Consider the following 19,734-nt stretch of genomic DNA (forward strand, 5'->3'; position numbering starts at 1 on the left):
CTTCCTTCAGGCGAGCTGAAGAGCAAAAAAATTAGGAAATGGATGTGAGCCCCGATATTATAGCCAGGAAGGTGGGGCTTCAGAGGACAGGCTTGGCATCCATTACATTTGCTTCAGGTAAATAAAATAGTAGAATGTTATACCGAGCGACCGACTGAAAGGGAAGCACTATTTTCAAAAAAAGAAGGGAGAGCAAAGTTCACCTAACATGTTATTCCCTTTGAAAAATAAACAAAAACTCACACAATACACACTTATCAGCCATGTCTTTTTATGGGGTCGGTTTGCTCCCTTTCAGTTTGATCTCACACCAATGGAGACATCAAACCAATATGGTCAGACCTTTTAACTTCAGAGGCCCAGAGTGCAGCCGTGAGTCTAGCTGAAGTGTTTATCCACCAGTGGTTGTATCTGTCAGCGTGACATATGAAGGCGGTTAACCCCGTTAGCTAGAGAGGGGAGGAGGGGGAAGAGATGGGTACACAGGAGAGCAGAGGGGTGTCGAACTGCAGGCCCAGCATGTTTATAATGAGAAGGGAACACCACACTGCAGCAGCGCATAAAGAAAAGGAGTCTATCGTACATTAAGCTCTGAATGTTTTACTGTGGGTAATAAAGACCCTTGCTGGCTAATCAAGATCACAGAGAAAAGACCATCCCTCAAGCAGTGGCCACGACCAGTAAGGAGAGTTGTTTTCCTCTAAAGCAGATTATATTTTTTCCTTTTGAGGGCGATTATCACATCCGTTGTCTGAAATTGTGCCTCTCATCATTGTTTAAATATGAGTGTAATTGAGTTTTGAAGGTAGGCTTGCTTGATCTGCTAAAATGTGATACTGTACACCTGCCTTTAATGTAGTAGGGGTAGTGCTCAGATAGTTAGGGGGTGGGAGGATAGGTATTAGCATTGAATGTCCGTATTTGGAGTATCAAAACAGGTTATATTATTTTACATACACTTTGATCCCATCAAAGTCATATAGCTTTTGCATTACCATGTCATTACAAATATTTCCATTACAGTCTATCTATAATACCAGCCTATCCCTGAGGAGTTTATTGTGATGCTCATCTGAAATCCAGCCTGGCCTATAACACTGGAGTCTGTGCTGTGTTTACAGAGACCACTTCCCTCAGACGATGAGCTCATCCTTCACTTGTTTACATGCACCCACAGCCTTGCCATCACCATGGCAAATTAGTGGGGCTAATGACACCAGTGCGTGTGGATGAGTGTATCTTATGATTAATTTGGCTCTGAATGACAAGTGGAGGCCCTTAGAGAGCAGAACGAAAGAGTCCTTTAGAATGGAGCAAACATGGCCATAATCAGGTCTTTTCATCTCTGCTCCAATCCTGCTGATCGTTACAGCCAAACATTACTCAAGACACTCTTGGGGGATAATCTAAGTGATGTTCAATCAAACTGTGTGTGTTTCTATGTTAGGAAAAAGGTTTCCTGGCGTTTCCTGGTGACTTCCCACTGAGAGGAGTCCTGGGAGATAGACAGTTCCACTGACAGTATTTGTTCCACTGACTCTGCTGTACCACACAGTATTTTTACAGAAATTAATTTCTGAAACAAATGTCAGTGATAATATTAATAATAACTTTATCTGTGATAAATTTAGTATCTTGTGATAAATTGCAGACCACACTACTTGCCTAGAAACTTTTCAACTATACTTTTCATGGCTGTTTATTTACCACCACAGACGGATGCTGCCACTAAGACCGCACTCAGTCAGCTGTATAAGGAAATAAGCAAACAGGAAACCACTCACACAGAGGCGGTGCTCCTAGTGGCCGGAGACTTTAATGCAGGGAAACTTAAATCAGTTCTACCTAATTTCCATCAACATGTTAAATGTGCAACCAGAGGGGGAAAAAATCAAGATCACCTGTACTCCACACGCAGAGACGCGTACAAAGCTCTCCCTCGCTCTCCATTTGGTAAATCTGACCACAATTCTATCATCCTGATTCCAGCTTACAAGTAAAAATTTAAGCAGGAAGCACCAGTGACTCAGTCTATAAAAAAGTGGTCAGATGAAGCAGATGCTAAACTACAGGACTGTTTTGCTATCACAGACTGGAACATGTTCTGGGATTCTTCTGATGACATTCAGGAATACACCACATCAGTCACTGGTTTTTATCAATAAGTGCATCGAGGATGTCGTCCCCACAGTGACTGTAAGTACATACCCCAACCAAAAGCCATGGATTACAGGCAACATTCGCACTGAGCTAAAGGCTAGAGCTGTCGCTTTCAAGGTGCGGGACTCTAACCCGGAAGCTTATAAGAAATCCTGCTATGCCCTCCGACGAACCATCAAACAGGCAAAGTGTCAATACAGGGCTAAGATTGAATCGTACTACACTGGCTCCGACGCTCGTCTTATGTGGCAGGGCTTGCAAACTATTACAGACTACAAAGGGAAGCACAGCCACAAGCTGCCCAGTGACACGAGCCTACCAGATGAGCTAAATTACTTTCATGCTCGCTTCGAGGTAAGCAACACTGAGGCATGCATGGGAGCATCAGCTGTTCCGGATGACTGTGTGATCACGCTCTCCATAGCTGACGTGAGTCAGACCTTTAAACAGGTCAACATTCACAAGGCTGCTGGGCCAGACGGATTACCAGGACGTGTGCTCCGGGCATGTGCTGACAAACTGGCAGGTGTCTTCACTGACATTTTCAACATGTCCCTGATTGAGTCTGTAATACCAACATGTTTCAAGCAGACCACCATAGTCCTTGTGCCCAAGAACACTAAGGTAACCTGCCTAAATTACTACAGACCCGTATCACTCACGCCCGTAGCTATGAAGTGCTTTGAAAGGCTGGTAATGGCTCACATCAACACCATTATCCGAGAAAACATAGACCCACAACAATTTGCATACCGCCCAAACAGATCCACAGATGATGCAATCTCTATTGCACTCCACACTGCCCTTTCCCACCTGGACCAAAGGAACACCTATGTGAGAATGCTATTCATTGACTACAGCTCAGCGTTCAACACAATAGTACCCTCAAAGCTCATCACTAAGCTAAGGATCCTGGGACTAAACACCTCTCTCTGCAACTGGATCCTGGACTTCCTGACGGGCCGCCCCCAGGTGGTGAGGGTAGGTAGCAACACATCTGCCACGCTGATCCTCAACACTGGAGCCACCCAGGGGCGCGTGCTCAGTCTCCTCCTGTACTCCCTGTTCACCCACGACTGCATGGCTAGGCACGATTCCAACACCATCCTTAAGTTCGTAGATGACACAACAGTGGTAGGCCTGATCACTGACAATGACGAGACAGCCTATAGGGAGGAGGTCAAAGACCTGGCCGGGTAGTGCCAGAATAACAACCTATCCCTCAACGTAACCAAGACTAAGGAGACGATTGTGGACTACAGGAAAGGGAGGACCGAGCACGCCCCCGTTCTCATCAACGGGGCTGTAGTGGAGCAGGTTGAGAGTGTCCACATCACCAACAAACTAGAATGGTCCAAACACACCAAGACAGTCGTGAAGAGGGCACAACAAAGCCTATTCCCCCCCCAGGAAACTAAAAAGATTTGGCATGGGTCCTCAGATCTTCAAAACGTTCTACAGCTGCAACATCGAGAGCATCCTGACTGGTTGCATCACTGCCTGGTACGGCAATTGCTCGGCCTCCGACCGCAAGGCACTACAGAGGGTAGTGCGTACGGCCCAGTACATCACTGGGGCTAAGCTGCCTGCCATCCAGGACCTCTACACCAGGAGGTGTCAGAGGAAGGCCCAAAATATTGTCAAAGACCCCAGCCACCCCAGTCAAAGACTGTTCTCTCTACTACCGCATGGCAAGCGGTACCGGAGTGCCAAGTCTAGGACAAAAAGGCTTCTCAACAGTTTTTACCCCCAAGCCATAAGACTCCTGAACAGCTAATCAAATGGTTACCCGGACTATTTGCATTGTGTGCCCCCGCTGCTGCTACTCTCTGTTTATCATTTATGCATAGTCACTTTAACTATACATTCATGTACATGCTACCTCAATTGACCCGACCAACCAGTGCCCCCGCACATTGGCTAACCGGGCTATCTGCATTGTGTTCCCCACCCACCACCCGCCAACCCCTCTCTTATGCTACTGCTACTCTCTGTTTATCATGTATGCATAGTCACTTTAACCATATCTACATGTACATACTCCCTCAATCAGCCCGACTAACCGGTGCCTGTATGTATAATCGCTACTGTTATAGCCTCGCTAATGTATATAGCATTTACATTACATTTAAGTCATTTAGCAGACGCTCTTATCCAGAGCGACCTACAAATTGGAAAGTTCATACGTATTCATCCTGGTCCCCCAGTGGGGAATGAACCCACAACCCTGGCGTTGCAAGCGCCATGCTCAACCAACTGAGCCACACGGGACCACGTTTGCCCCAGCAAACACACCTAATCAAAATCTTCAGCTTATAATGCAATTTGATTAATCAGCTGTGTTTGCTAGGGATGGAGAAAAAGTGTGACACCAATCAGGCCCTCGAGGACTGGAGTTGCCCACCCCTGCTCTAGAGGGTGGTGTGGTCAGCCAAGCCCATCACTGCTGCCTGCCCTCCAGGACATTTACAGCGCTTGTAAAAAGGAAGGTCAAAAAGATCATTAAGGACCTCAGTTACTCGAGCCACGGTCTGTTCACTCTGCTATCATCTAGCAGACAGAGACGGTAAAGGTGCATCAGAGCCGGGACCGAGACACTGAGAAACAGCATCTATCACCAGGCCATTTACTTTGTATTCTATTGTATTTGCAAGACATTCTACTGCACTGTTGGAGCTAGTAACATAAGAATTTTGCAGCACCTGTTATAACACCAGCAAATCTGTGTACACGACCAATTCAATTTGATTTGATTTGATTTTGAATTGTTTACAGACTGGTAGTGTTTGAAACTGACTAATGGACTTGAACACGTTTTAGTGTGTTTCTAACTATATAAGTGGCCTAGCAGTAGTGATTAACGTTTTATTGGGTAGATGGAATGATCTATGTGCAAATGTATTTGTGGCCGGAGGCAAAGTACATAGGGGGCCTGTGTATAAGACAGAATGTTTCCATAAGGGTGATAGGACTAATAAGCATGAGGAGGTGTTTTATAGCCTTAATTTATGTGGACCCCAGAAGTACACTATCCCAAAGGTATAGAGTCAGGCTAAGGGAGAGTGGGAATTACCATGCTATCAAACTTCGGTTTTTGCCATACATGATTATGTATACTTAACGCATTACTAATACTTGTCATATTTTGTGTTTTCTTTTTCTTTTCAAGTTTTTTAAAAATCAACTGAGATAGTAAATCATGCTTTTTTTCTGTCCATTTATAAGTCATTTCAACGTTTATATGTTGAACAATATGGAGTTACTATTACAATACAGAAAAGGAAGGACTGTTGGATTCTAGCTTGAAATATACTTATTCGTGTAACCATACTAAAACGTATTGATTACTTTACATGTATAATGAATGTATATGTTGGTGTCAATGAAGGGTGGATAAGAACTAGATGTATGGAAAGTTATTGAGTGAGACAATGGGGGGAGGCAGGAAGTTTACATTCGGTCAAGCATGTTATTGTTTAATCTCATGGATCCTATGGAGGGTGAATAAAGGGAAACAGTCAGGTTTCAGTCCCTGATAAGGTAGGACAGCCATGGAGTAGGGAGGAGTGAGGAATCCGGCCCGAGATCAGGTCAGATGAAGTGAGAAGGAACAGTCCTATTACACACATATACTTACATGCCCACGAAGGTTCTAGCAGGAGGCAGGGCCATGACTACACCAATGAGAGGAACCAATTAAGTTCCTGATTAGCAACAGAGATGTATTGGCTGTCTAGATGTGCAAGGAGTTGACTCCACCTAGTACGAGGGTATAATTATAGGTACTTGTGTAAACATGTCTTTGTATTTGCAGCTGTATGACCTAGTGGGTGAATAAACTTGGTTTGAGCTTCTCCTAGTCATCCGTTTGAGTGTTTACTCTGTTTGTTTAGAACCTAACAGTAGAAATCTCTGAGGTCATGAAAAGCTCAGTTGACATTTTAAGTTGTTCAGAGTTAACAACTGTTAAAGCATTGACTTTGATGGAAATTGATAAAACTGCTGTAGACAAGGCTCCTGTGCCATTGATTTTGCAGTGTATACATTTCAGGTTTTTGGTTTCCTATTCTCATGCAAGACCAATGACATACTACTACTGTTTACCTTGAACATAAAGAATACAGAATGTTTTAATATTTGTTTCTCCCAAGGTACTGAGACATACATTGACAATCTCCAACAAACGGAAAATGAACAAATAGGCCTGTAAAATTAACCGGATTCATAAGGCTGGACAAAAACAACCCATTGTTGTATCTCCCTTGACAACATCATATGTTCTGACTGAGCTCCATTAAGTTTTAAAGTGAGCTTGAATAGCCCACTTTGTGAGAATAAAAAATCATATGCAGTTGCTCACGACACTGTTGTTGACTAAGTCTCTGAAAATAGGTTGAATAGAAAAATGAATGAAAGCAGCTGAATACATGTTGCTTACCATGAAGGCTCTTGTTCAATGAAATACACTTGGCTCTGCAGTCCACTCTGCAGTCTGCTTGGAGCACTCCCTCCATTGTCAGAGACTCTCTGTGCGCCTCAAATGGCACCCTATTCGATATTTAGTTCACAACTTTTGCCAGAGCCCAATAAGATTAGCATGCCATTTGGGACACAACCCTCTTTGTTCCTTTGTACTTGTTAGAGGGTGACGTTGACATGACTCTGGGAGTGAGAGACAGGACTGGAGCGATAGGTGAACACAGTGCTGCTGATAACAGACAGACAGCCATCAAGCCTTTTTTCAAGTCTTAATTCCACTTGTCTACCCTGTTTTCTAAAGAGCTGTGAGGAAGAAAGTCTTAAGAATTGGGATTGGGCAGAAAAGAGGCTGGATCAGCATAAGCTAGCTGATAGTCACTGTTGGAGTGGAGCTCTCAGCACATCCTATCCTCAGACTCAGAGAGAGGAAAAACTTGCAGGGGTCAAAAAGTGACTTGACAAAGCCACAGCTTATATCAGACTTAATGGATAGTCTTTCTATTTTTCAGATGCCCAAACTTGGAGTCAACCCACCACAACAGGCCTTTCTCCCACAACAGCAAACACAGAGACACCAACAGTAATATTGCCAAGACATCTCCTACAGCTGTTGGATGTCTTCACTCCCATCTCTGGACCATCACCCCCTCCCCCCCTTGGCCCTGACAGCTGCCGTGGCTTGGCTGGAGCCATGAGATCCATCATCCCGCTCCATCCCCGCCGCTTCGGCTGTCTGATCAATGATATCACTAATAATAACCGCCACACTGTCGCTTCCGTCTTCCCGGCCCGACCGGCACAGCCAGGGGCAGCTATGTGCAGATTGCCTCCTCCGATTAGGACCCCATTAGAGAGGGTGTTTACCCACACTCTCCCCCAGGGGCTGTCACGCTTTGCTTGCCCATCAAAAGACTGCATAGAGACCAAGGTGACCTTTTGGTCAAGTTGACAGTGAATGTTATTTATATATTGGTTAAATTGTCTGACAAAACTCAATTTAAGCTTTTTCCTTGGCTGATGCGATGCAATTTTGAATAGTACTATATCATAAAGCATATGAACTGTTTTTCTGTGCAGCAAACTTTTGACTATTTATGAATGCTTAAGCATCATGCATGTGTATACACCTCCACAGTTCCACTCTCTGAAAGGTTAAGTGAGGATTCAGGCCACTCATCCCCTGTTGCCTCAATCACTAGGCCACACTTCACTGAGTTGTGGTGGACACTGGACAGTAATACCAGTAATACTCTGTTTGTGGGTGATTGGAGAGGGACGTCCAGCCTCTGTGCTCCTCTGTAGCCTCTAGCCCCTCTATGCCCCGGCGATGGGCAGAGGCCCCGTAAATCACTAACCGTGGCACCCAACCCCATTACAGCACTCAGTTAAAACAATCATTAGAGAAAGAAGACATACAGCCTTGTCTATCGCTGCCCCACGCCCTGCCATTAGAGCTCTGGTATCAATCACTCGCTTCTCCAGAGGAGGAACAGAAAGGAGCAAAGATCTAATTTTCTCTCAAAATAAGAGGACGCGTTTCACTGAGTTTTTCCCAAGGGTAAACTAGGAACAATTTTTAAAACAACATCACTTGGAATTAACCTTTGTGGGACATGTTTAAATAAAAAGACTTATAATACATACAAATGCAGAACAGCATGGATGTCATGCAGGGTTGCCAAATATAGAGTTTACTGAAAGAGGACGCTAGGGGCAAGGCAAGCACTACTGATGTAATTTCATTACAGATATGGGAAAAAGCATATTAAACGGTAAATACTAATGATCAATTATGATAATGTAGCCTCCACTGCCATACATAACCCACCTGGCACTCTAAAAGTGTTTCCCATTCTGCCCTTACTCTGCTGAGAGAGAAACTACTGGAGTGAATTGCGTTTCTGGCCAGTCCATTATCAGGCAGCCTCTCTCCAAGTAATTTCGCTGCCAACCAAGTAATCCCAATAGACAGAAAGGAAAAGAAAATGTCATATTTCCTCTTCACTCTTTAATTCATGAGTTTTCTCCCTTATCGGCTCACTGGAGTCCTGACCTGTGTAACTTCCTGCAGGCGCTCATTGTGTGCGAACCACCCAGGTTCCCCTCCTTTCACTGACATTGTACAATTCCTTTCCGCCCCCCACGGGTCTGATAACACGTCACACATACAGAGCTACAGTATGGAGATAAGGGGATGAGGGGATAGGACTTCCCAAATTGCTTTCTTAAATTTGATTAGGATTTCACCACCTCCACTTATTTCTGAGCATCAAGGGCAGGCCACGGCCTTGCTGTACTATGCTGGGTTCTGCTATGTACAGTACGCGTAGGCCGTTTTATGCTGAAGTGGGGACCTCCACAATTGTAGACCTCCACAAGATGAACGTACTTTGGTGCGAAAAGTGCAAATCAATCCCAGAACAACAGCAACAGACCTTGTGAAGATGCTGGAGGAAACAGGTACAAAAGTATCTATATCGAAGGTAAAACGAGTGTCACGCCCTGACCATAGAGAGCTTTTTATTCTTATGTTGGTTAGGTCGGGGTGTGACTAGGGTGGGTCATCTAGGTAATTCTATTTCTATGTTGGCCTGGTATGGTTCCCAATCAGAGGCAGCCATTTCCCCTTTGTGCTTTGTGGGATCTTGTTTTTGTGTAGTGCCTGTGAACACTGCATTTTCTTAACGTTTTGTTTGTTCGTTAATTGTTTTGTTTTGCTTCAAGTTTCACATAGTAATAAAAGATCTGAAACCCAGATCACGCTGCGCTTTGGCCCAGTTATTATGACAATCATGACAGAAGATCCCACCAACAACGGACCAAGCAGCGTGCCCAGGAGGAAAGCCAGGAGTGGAGGACATCCTGGACATGGGAAGAGATTATGGCAGGAGACAGAAGCCTGCCATGGAAGCAGGCGCAAGCAGCGAGGGAGCAACAACAACGACACCGGGGGTCCCGGCCACAACGGAAGCCCGAGAGGCAGCCTCAAAAAAAAAATGGGGGGGGGGGGTGGCACGGAGTGGTCGGAGACACTGAGGGGTGAGTCAGAGACCGAGGAGGAATATTGGGACAGATTGAGCGAGAAGTGAACGGCTAAAGTTGAGGGGACTGAGCCAGAGCCAACTCCCCGTACTCACCGTGGGGAGCGTGTGACCGGTCAGGCACCATGTTTTGCGGTGATACGCACTGTGTCTCCAGTGCGAGTTCACAGCCCGGTGCGTTCTGTGTCAGCTCCTCGCACTTGACTTGCTAAAGTGGGTATCTGTCCAGGACGGGTTGTGCCGGCTCAGCGCGCCTGGTCTCCAGTGCGCCTCCTCGGTCCAGGATATTCTGCGCCGGCTCCACGCGATGTGTCCCCAGTGCGCCTTCACAGCCCAGTGCGTCCTGTGCCAGCTTCCCGCACTTGCCATGCGAAGGTGGTCATTTGTCCAAGACGCATTGTACCGGCCCCACGCATCAGGCCTCCAGTGCGCCTCCTCAATCCAGTACATCCTGTGCCTGCTCCTCGCGCTCGTCCTGAGGTGCATGTCACCAGCCCGGTACCACCAGTACCACCACGCACCAAGCGTCTGGCGACAGTTCCCAGTCCAGAGCTTCCGGCGACAGTTCCCAGTCCAAAGCTTCTGGCGACAGTTCCCAGTCCAGAGCCTCCGGCGACAGTTCCCAGTCCAGAGCTTCCGGCGACGTTTCACAGTCCGGAACCGCCAACAATGGTCCAAAGTCCGGAACCTCCTACGACGGACCACTGTCCGGAACCTCCTGAGACGGTCCACAGTCCGGAACCTCCTGAGACGGTCCACAGTCCGGAACCTCCTGAGACGGTCCACAGTCCGTAAGCTCCTGAGACGGTCCACGGTCCGGAACCTCCTGAGACGGTCCACGGTCTGGAACCTCCAGTGACGGTCAGCAGTCCGGAACCTCCAGCGACAGTCTGCAGTCCGGAGCCTCCAGCGGGGGTTCTCAGTCCAGAGCCTCCTGCGAGGGTTCCCAGTCCGGAGCCTTCGGCGAAAATCTATGGTCCGGAATCCCCGGTGACAATCTACGGTCCGGAGACTAACCACGGTCTGGAGTCCCCGGCGACGATCTACGATCCCCGCACGATCCCCGCACCAGAGCCGCCATTGAAGATGAGGTATCCGCTAGCGGAGTGGGTACTTCACCCCGCACCGGAGCCGCCCCCGACGGTAGATGCCCACCCTGACCCTATTGAGTCACCTTTGGGGGGGGTACTGTCACGCCCTGACCATAGAGAGCTTTTTATTCTCTATGTTGGTTAGTTCGGGGTGTGACTAGGGTGGGTAATCTAGATAATTATATTTCTATGTTGGCCTGCTATGGTTCCCAATCAGAGGCAGCTGTTTATCATTGTCTCTGATTGGGGATCATATTTAGGCAGCCATCTCCCCTTTGTGCTTTCTGGGATCTTGTTTTTGTATAGTGCCTGTGAGCACTGCATTTTCTTCACGTTCCGTTTGTTCATTTATTGTTTTGTTTTGCTTTGCTTTGAGTTTCACATAGTAATAAAATATGTGGAACCCAGATCACGCTGAGCTTTGGTCCAGTAATTATGATGATCGTGACAACAAGTCCTATATCGACATAACCTGATAGGCCGCTCAGCAAGGAAGAAGAAAAAACCGCCATAAAAAAGGTTTGCAACTGCACATGGAGACAAAGATCATACTTTTTGGAAAAATGTCCTCTGGTCTGATGAAACAAAAATAGAACTGTTATGTTTGGAGGAAAAAGGGGAAGTCTTGCAAGCCGAAGAACATCATCCCGACCGTGATGCACGGGGGTGGCAGCATCATGTTGTGGGGTTGCTTTGCTGCAGGAGGGACTGGTGCACTTCACAAAATAGATGACATCCTGAGGAAGGAAAATTATATGGATATATTGAAGCAACATCTCAAGGCATCAGTCAGGAAGTTAAAGCTTGGTCGCAAATGGGTCTTCCAAATGGACAATGACCCCAAGCATACTTCCAAAGTTTTGGCAAAATGACTTAAGGACAACAAAGTCAAGGTATTGGAGTGTTCATAACAAAGTCCTGACCTCAATCCTATAGAAAATGTGTGGGCTGAACTGAAAAAGTGTGTGCAAGCAAGGAAGCCTACAAACCTGACTCAGTTACACCAGCTCTGTCAGGAGGAATGTGGGAAGCTTGTGGAAGGCTACCCGACACGTTTGACCCAAGTTAAACAATTTAAAGGCAATGCTACCAAATACTAATTGAGTGTATGTAAACTTCTGACCCACTGGGAATGTGATGAAAGAAAGAAAAGCGGAAGTAAATCATTATCTCTGCTATTATTCAGAATTTTCACATTCTTAAAATAAAGTGATGATCCTAAATGAACTAAGACAGGGAATTTTTACTTGGATTAAATGTCTGGAATTGTGAAAAACTGAGTTTAAATGTATTTGGCTAAGGTGTATGTAAACTTCCGACTTCAACTGTACAATCTCATTTCCAGCACTACGTAATGGAATTTAATCAATTCTCTGATTAAATGTGAACGGACTAATCAAATTGCAGTGGGTTAATTGAACTGTGATTTAATGTAATGCAGTCAAAACGGAGTAGTTAAAACATAATTAAGAAGAGGATTGGATTGTGGATGGGCTTTTGGCCGGGCCAATAACTCAGAGAATTGATCAGTGGAGATTCGAGGAAGTAAGCTGCCAAGCAACGATGCCAATGAATGATAGATAGGTCATAGGTCAGAGGTCACATTGAATCGCTGTCATATGCACTTCTTTAATCAAGACTTGTCAACAGGAAGAAAAAAAATATCAGGCCTTTTGACCCATGTGCAGATCGATTATTCAATTGAGATCATACTGGAGACCATCATGTCCACATCTACAGTGATAGGGCCTGCTCTACTTTTATACAGGAAAGACAAATTTATTCATATTGAAACACGATTGCTAAAAACATAGTATAGCGTAGTATAATTCAGGTCAAGCATCATAGGACCTTCATCAATCATGAAACGTGCAGCAAAATAAGGACTGTGGTAGTATTGCTGATAATACAGAGAGAGAGAGAGAGAGAGAGAGAGAAATGGTAATCCACACTAACCGATGGTTTGGTTCTTCTCCAGGTGTTCTGGTCTGGTTTGGGACTTGGAGACAGAAACAGCTCTGTCCTTCGGAGAATCGCAATTGGTTTTGATTGACTCCTCACGTCCTCTCCTCAACCTCTCCTCGCCTGCTTTTTAAAAAGGTAATGGAGGAGCGTAGGCAAGAAGAGAAACATGGAAACAAATGCGCTTGTATGAAATTCGACTCTCCTTCTGAACTTGTGCGACATCAGGCAAATTACGTTTACTGGGGTGTAATCCCAAAATAAATGTGTAAATTGATTTTAAAAAACATATCTAGTTGTGCAAAATTGTATAAATAAATAAATACATTTTGTGTCGTTTTTAAATATGTGCATGCTTTTCTCCTTCGAGAAAACATCAGCTGATTCAAATGGGGTGTGGCGTCGGGAGGATGATCTTGTGCATTCTCTGCCGAAGTAGGTAAACAAGGAGGTGGGCATACTCCTCCGTTCGCCTGCTAACCATTGGAGGAAAAAAGTACCCAATTGTCATACTTGAGTAAAACTAAAGATACCTTAATAGAAAATGACTAAATTAAAGTGAAAGTCACCCAGTAAAATACTACTTGAGTAACAGTCTAAAAGTATTTGGTTTTAAATATACTTAAGTATCAAAAGTTAAAGTATACATTATTTCAAATTGCTTATGTTAAGCAAACCAGACTGCACCATTTTCTTGTTCTGTTTTTATTTTACGGACAGCCAAAGATACACTCCAACACTCCGAAATAATTTACAAACAAAGCATTTGTGTTTAGTGAGTCCACCAGATCAGAAGCAGTAGGGATGACCAGGGATGTTATCTTGATAAGTGTGTGAATTGGACCATTTTCCTGTCCTGCTGAGCATTAAAAATTGAATGAGTACTTTTGGGTGTGAGGGAAAATGTATGTAGTAAAAAGTACAATATTTTCTTTAGGAATATAGTGAAGTAAAAGTAAAAGTTGTCAAAAATATAAATAGTAAAGTCAAGTACAGATATACCAAAACACTACTTAAGTAGTACTTTACACCACTGCTACTAAATAACTGACACTCTCCTCAACCATTGACCACTCATGGAGGAGTGGCCTCTGGCTCTGGAAGGAAATACCCCACCATTTTGTAGGAAACAGGTGGAGGGTCAATCTCCAGAGTTACACCTGCAAACAATCAGATCATACAAACATCTAATTGAAATGGACCAATTGAAAAGCATGTATTTGACTACTCTAATAAGGGCACCACACCACCACCCTCTTACATATTGATATATATTTTTGTATGTTTTCTTATCATCAAAGATTATGCTAAAAACAAAGTATGAAGTACTACAATTCAGGTCAAGAATCATACGACCTTCATTAATCATAAAACGGACAGTGAATTAAGGACCGGGTGGTATTGTTGAGGATATGGAGTTAATTTATCCATGTTCTTTATTATGGTCTTCCTTTTTCCTTTCACATTTGATTGACAAATGAAAATAAATGTGGCGAGATAGAGAGAGAGAGTAATCCACACTAGCGATGATTTGGCCCCTCTAAAGGTGATCCTGGTCACAAAGGGGTCAAGGAGGTGACATCCGTCACTGGGGAACAGAGAAAAATACCCTAAACTGTCCGACTCCTCCCCTCACAGCAGCAGCAGAGCGATGACGGCCTTGTCTCAAATAAGGGCCGATCTATTGGTCTGATTTGTGGTCTGCGGAACAATTTCAATACCCGTCCTTGCACTGATAGATGAGGCACCCGTTTGATAAAGGGCCAATTTGCCACAGGGGCAATAGGGATGGAATTGCATCGGTGTCCTTTATTATGTCTGCTCCTCAATATCGAACAAAACAGGATGGAAAAAAAAAGACTGCGCAAACCCAAGCAGGCATAGTAAAAGGAGGTTTCGATTGTAATATAGTTATCTTATCTGTGCCCCAGGCCTCAGGTGTGTTCTCTTATTATGACTTCAAACTTTAGCAAAATAAGAGGGGAAATACTGGATGTTTTGGTTATTGGATCATAATTTGACAGGTAACAACTTCACAGTCAAAACAGAAGTATGTCGTTCTATCAATCCTAAAAGGTTATGCAGATTACTGTAACGATGCAGCCTAGGCTAGACCTATTTCCCTCGTATTTGTTATCAAGGGGTGTCGCATGTTATTAAAGTTAACTATTTATTTATGTTCAGATTAAAGCTCACATTTGTATGCGTTAGCAATAGTGGTTCTTTACATACATTTCCTTTTACCTTTATTTAACTAGGCATGTCAGTTAAGAACAAATTCTTATTTACAATGACGCCCTACCCTGGCCAAACCTGGCCAACGCTGGGCCAATTGTGCGCTGCCCTTTGGGACTCTCAATCACAGCCGGATGTGATACAGCCTGGATTCAAACCAGGGACTGTAGTGACGCCTATTGCACTGAGATGTAGTGCCTTAGACCGCTGCGCCACTCGGGAGTCCATACTTAGACCATGTCATTTTGTTGCTTATTTTGCCTAAAAAACAATGTTTAGTTCGTAATATTTCTACCACTAGACTACTCACCATCTTGAGAATCTTATGTTGGGTGCTCTTCTAGTCTAGGTAGACCGTCCCCTTCTCATGTACTACTTTACCTGTGTCGTGTGCGCACATGGTTTAGGATAATCCATTCTGAAATGTCAGTGACAAACTATTACGTTTTGTGCTAATTTAAATGCATTATACTATTTCCAATGAACAGGATTTAAAAAAATGTAAAATAAATGTTTATTGTGTCCTGTTTTGAGATATATTTTAGTTTAATTTGTGGATCCGCCTGTTGGTAGTATATCCTACATGAGACCATTTCCTTTTTCCGGTTGTTTAATGGAGCGATCATGTACTAGTAGGAAGACAGAAACTGAGAAGTCAGAAGTCTGACATAATTGAGGTTAAGTGCTTTTGAAATCGGACCAATTCTTTAACCAATACGCTTGATAAGCTAACTAACGTTGCTAATAATAATGTTAGCTAGCTTGCTTAACATTGACAATATGGTCAAACTAGCTACATCATCCACATTGATAATGTAGCGGCTGTATTGATAGTGTAGCTAATGTAACTAGCAATGTATCCACATTGATCACAACTGAGCAACTCTTGGTAACATAATTTTCTCTGAGTGTCACACTTGTAATTACGACTTGGAGAGTAGTTCAAGTAAAACTTCCCAGTCGGAACTCCGAACTTACAATAAATCTGACAGCATGTGAATGCCCCATATGTCATTTTTTCTTTTAAGTCATCATTTGCACTGCGTGCCTACAACACTGTAAATAAAACCTTCATTTTTATCACACTAGTCCATCGGGTCTCCAACTATGTGCTACAAAATCTAACTAACTAGGATGACGGGTCTCCTAGAATTCATATGCAGAATACAATAATACCATATTTGGAATGTCTCAGTGAATAATAATGGCTTTCCTCTCATTTGATACCCAACTTCTTACAATCATTCTCTTGTGTACCCTCTTTTCATCACCTTTGATAATCATTACCAAAAACTTATTTCAAACCTATGCAACCAAACCTACACAATCAAAGGAGACACGCTCAGAAGTGGTTCAAATGATTTATGAATATAATGCATAGATACATCTTTAATCATCTGCTCTCATTTCACATTGAAGTGGTGCCTTGCATAAGGTGAATTAGCATTTCTGTTCATAATACAGGAAGCAGTTTGACTCATAGGTCCTTGGAGAGGGACCAGGGAACATTTTGTTTCCCAACACTGTTGCTAAGGAACCTGTTTAGAAACACATTTTTAAAAGGTGAGACCTCTGACACCGCTCACAATGAAAACTAAAAAAGGCTGATTTTGTTGATTTAATTCATTTCTAATAAATTATAATATCACACAGGGTCTTTGTTGCCTAAAATGTCCTCTCTGGGTTTCCATAGGTTTATGGAGACTTGTTCTGCATAAGTGGTATGACGTAATGGGGTGAAGGGGGATTTGAGTCTGAGGGAAATGAATCGTATTATTATTCATTTTATTTGCTTGCCCTCCACTGCCATTTGTGGCATCACTGATCATGGGCTTTTTCTTTTCCTAATCAGGTTTTACAGTAATAGGAGATTAGAATCTTCTCCAAAAGGGCATGTCTTGGTTTACAGAGAATCATTGGACCATGGGATGCATACAGTACCTCATTCAACCTTTCGTGAGCATAAATACTATAGATTATCTCTTTTTAGGGGATATTTAGTGCTTAAATGTTGTATAATCCTGAGCAATTCAGGTTTTGTCCTGTAATCCTGTTTGTTTTTCATTTGGCCCAAAGCTGAATATCCTTAAATGAATGAAGACCAAAAGAATAATGTAATTAATTACATATAAATGTTTCAGCTTATTTATATCGTAGGATAAGAATCCAAGCAATACATCTCTCCACAATATTGTAAGATCTTCATAAATGTGTTCAATTATAAATCTACTGATGTCTTGCCACAGTTTTCTTACATGAATACAATGCCAAAAAAGATGCAACACTGTTTCTGGGTGGTCATTACAAAAGGAACAATTTGAGTTGATGTTTTCCTTAAACTTCTTCATATAGTGGTTGGCAGGATAATATTTAGGAATAATTTTAAAGGAAACTTCCTTAATTTTGTTAACAAGTAGGTATGTGTGTGGCAACATCCAAACTTTTTTCCAACAGATATTATCAATAAATCCATTCCAATGACGCATGACATAAGGTATAGATACAACATCCTGTTGAAACAAGGTTCGTATCGCTCTGTTGTTGAATGGACCAAAAGAGAAACAAATATTTCCTACTGGTGAGTCAACAGGGTCAATGGAAGGTAGGCTCTGAGGGTAAGGTCTTGACACGTCCCTGAATAATAAAGCAACACCCGAGGGAATGGCATCTAAAACAATTGCAAAATCTTTAGGTGTTACAGGGACCTTGTAAAGTGATAAGAATTCCTTATAACTAAGTAAAAGACCCTCTGCATTTACCAGTTGGCGCACCAATAGGATATTATTTCGGGAACCAATATTCTAAAAATAAAGAAGTATTTTTATACAATATATCCCGATTATTCCATATATAATATATGTGTGGAGAAAAATTCTGCTTATAAATTAAGGACCATGACAAGAAAACCTGCCTATGAAAAGCAGAAAGTTTCACTGGAACTCTGTCAATATTATAATTGAAGTTAAGGCCACCAAAAGTAGAGAAGATGATGAGGAATAAAACTCCACATAGAAGTGGGTCTTCTTAGGAATTGTTTTATCCAATTGTTTTATCCACCATTCTCATGTGTTCATTGCAACAGTTTTCCTAATGTAATGGGTACGATTTCTCCACAGAAAGTTGAAAAGCATCAGGTCTATCTCCTTGATTATTTTACCATCAAGATATAAATATAGAGCACCATATGTTAGTCTAGAGATACCTTCAGCCTTGGTTATTAGGACTCTTCCTTTTAAAGATAAGTCCCTCTGTAGCCATTGATTTAGGTTCTTCTTTGGGTTTTTAATAAGAGGGTTAAAATTTAGTACGCCTCTAGACTTCTGATCCTTTGTAATAGTTATGCATAAATATGTAAGTTCTTCTTTTACTGGAATACCATAATATGAAGGTGTCACACAATCTTTGACAGTCATGAGTTCACATTGATTAATGTTAAGATATAGACCAGATGCTTTGGAAAAGGATTGTATCACATTGATCGATATGGGAATTTGGTTAGTGTCGAATACTAATACTACCCACACTAACCGTACTATTTGGGACGTGCTTGAGTATATAGTATGCTTATTGGTTATAGTATGAATACAGTTAGTATGTCAAAAGTTCCCGGATGTCATACTAAATTCGCCAAAATATGAAATATACACGCAAGGGCCACAATTACCGTACTTTAGGGCCCATAATGCAATTCTTCAGGAGATGGGCGTGGCTTTACACCGTTTTCAGATTAGAAGAAAACGCCGGAAAATATGCAGCCTAAGTACTAGAGCGATACAAATTCATTGCTTTAATTAACTATGACAAATGTTAAGCAATGCAATAAAGTAATTGGCTTTAGCTACCTAAAGTTAGTTGGCTACTTATACATAAAACTTGCTAGTATAATAACTATAGGCTATCTAACTACCCAACGTTTAATGACTTGATTATTCGTCATTCTTAGTTTAGCTAAATGGTATAATCGTTTTGCATTCTCAATGGCCATTCGGGTGCTTTCAGAAATTCGCTCTTGCTATCTACTCCGATTTCAGAGCACTCTCGTCAGTGTACCGGAGCGCATAATAATGAATTTTACGAGTGCTCAACACGGGTTGAATATGGCCGTGTCAGTTAACGTCTCGGCAAAAAAAAAAAAAAGAGTCACTCAATTGTTTTCACCAACGCTCTGGATAACATGAAAACTGCCTAACCAGCTCTGCTAGGTCGAGTAAAATGGTCAGAGTGGTCACCGAGCATCCAGTGTGCGCTCTGAATTTACAAACCAACAATATGACAACGTTGTGAATTTACGAGCGCACCCTGGGTCTCCATATTGAATTTAAGAACACACTCAAAGTCATAAAATGTCTAAGTAGTAATGTGTTATGCTAACTAGCTAGCAAGATGACTGAGGTAAAGCCAGTTTGAAGTTGGATATTCGCGCTTTCAAACCACTTGAGCCACAGACTCCAAATAAGTGTCATGATGTTGGAAAAATTGCACAAAATTGCACAGGTCTTATTTTCACGATTTGGACATTCATTCGCTTTCAAAAGCTAATAAACGTGGAAATATGAGCAGAATTTTGTATTCCTAGTTGAATTAGTACACACTTTTTTGTATTCCTAGTTGAATTAGTACAAACTTTTTTTACATTCGAATTTCAATAGCTCCTTGGTCATGTGGCCTACTGACTTCAAACGAGGTTCAGAATGTCCATTCAGTGGGCCTACACATTGCACACCTTTTAGTTTTTAGTCCAACCTGAAACTGTCTGTAATGGTCAT

This window comes from Salvelinus fontinalis, chromosome 10, assembly GCF_029448725.1.
Source record: "Salvelinus fontinalis isolate EN_2023a chromosome 10, ASM2944872v1, whole genome shotgun sequence".
NCBI classification, from domain to species: domain Eukaryota; kingdom Metazoa; phylum Chordata; class Actinopteri; order Salmoniformes; family Salmonidae; genus Salvelinus; species Salvelinus fontinalis.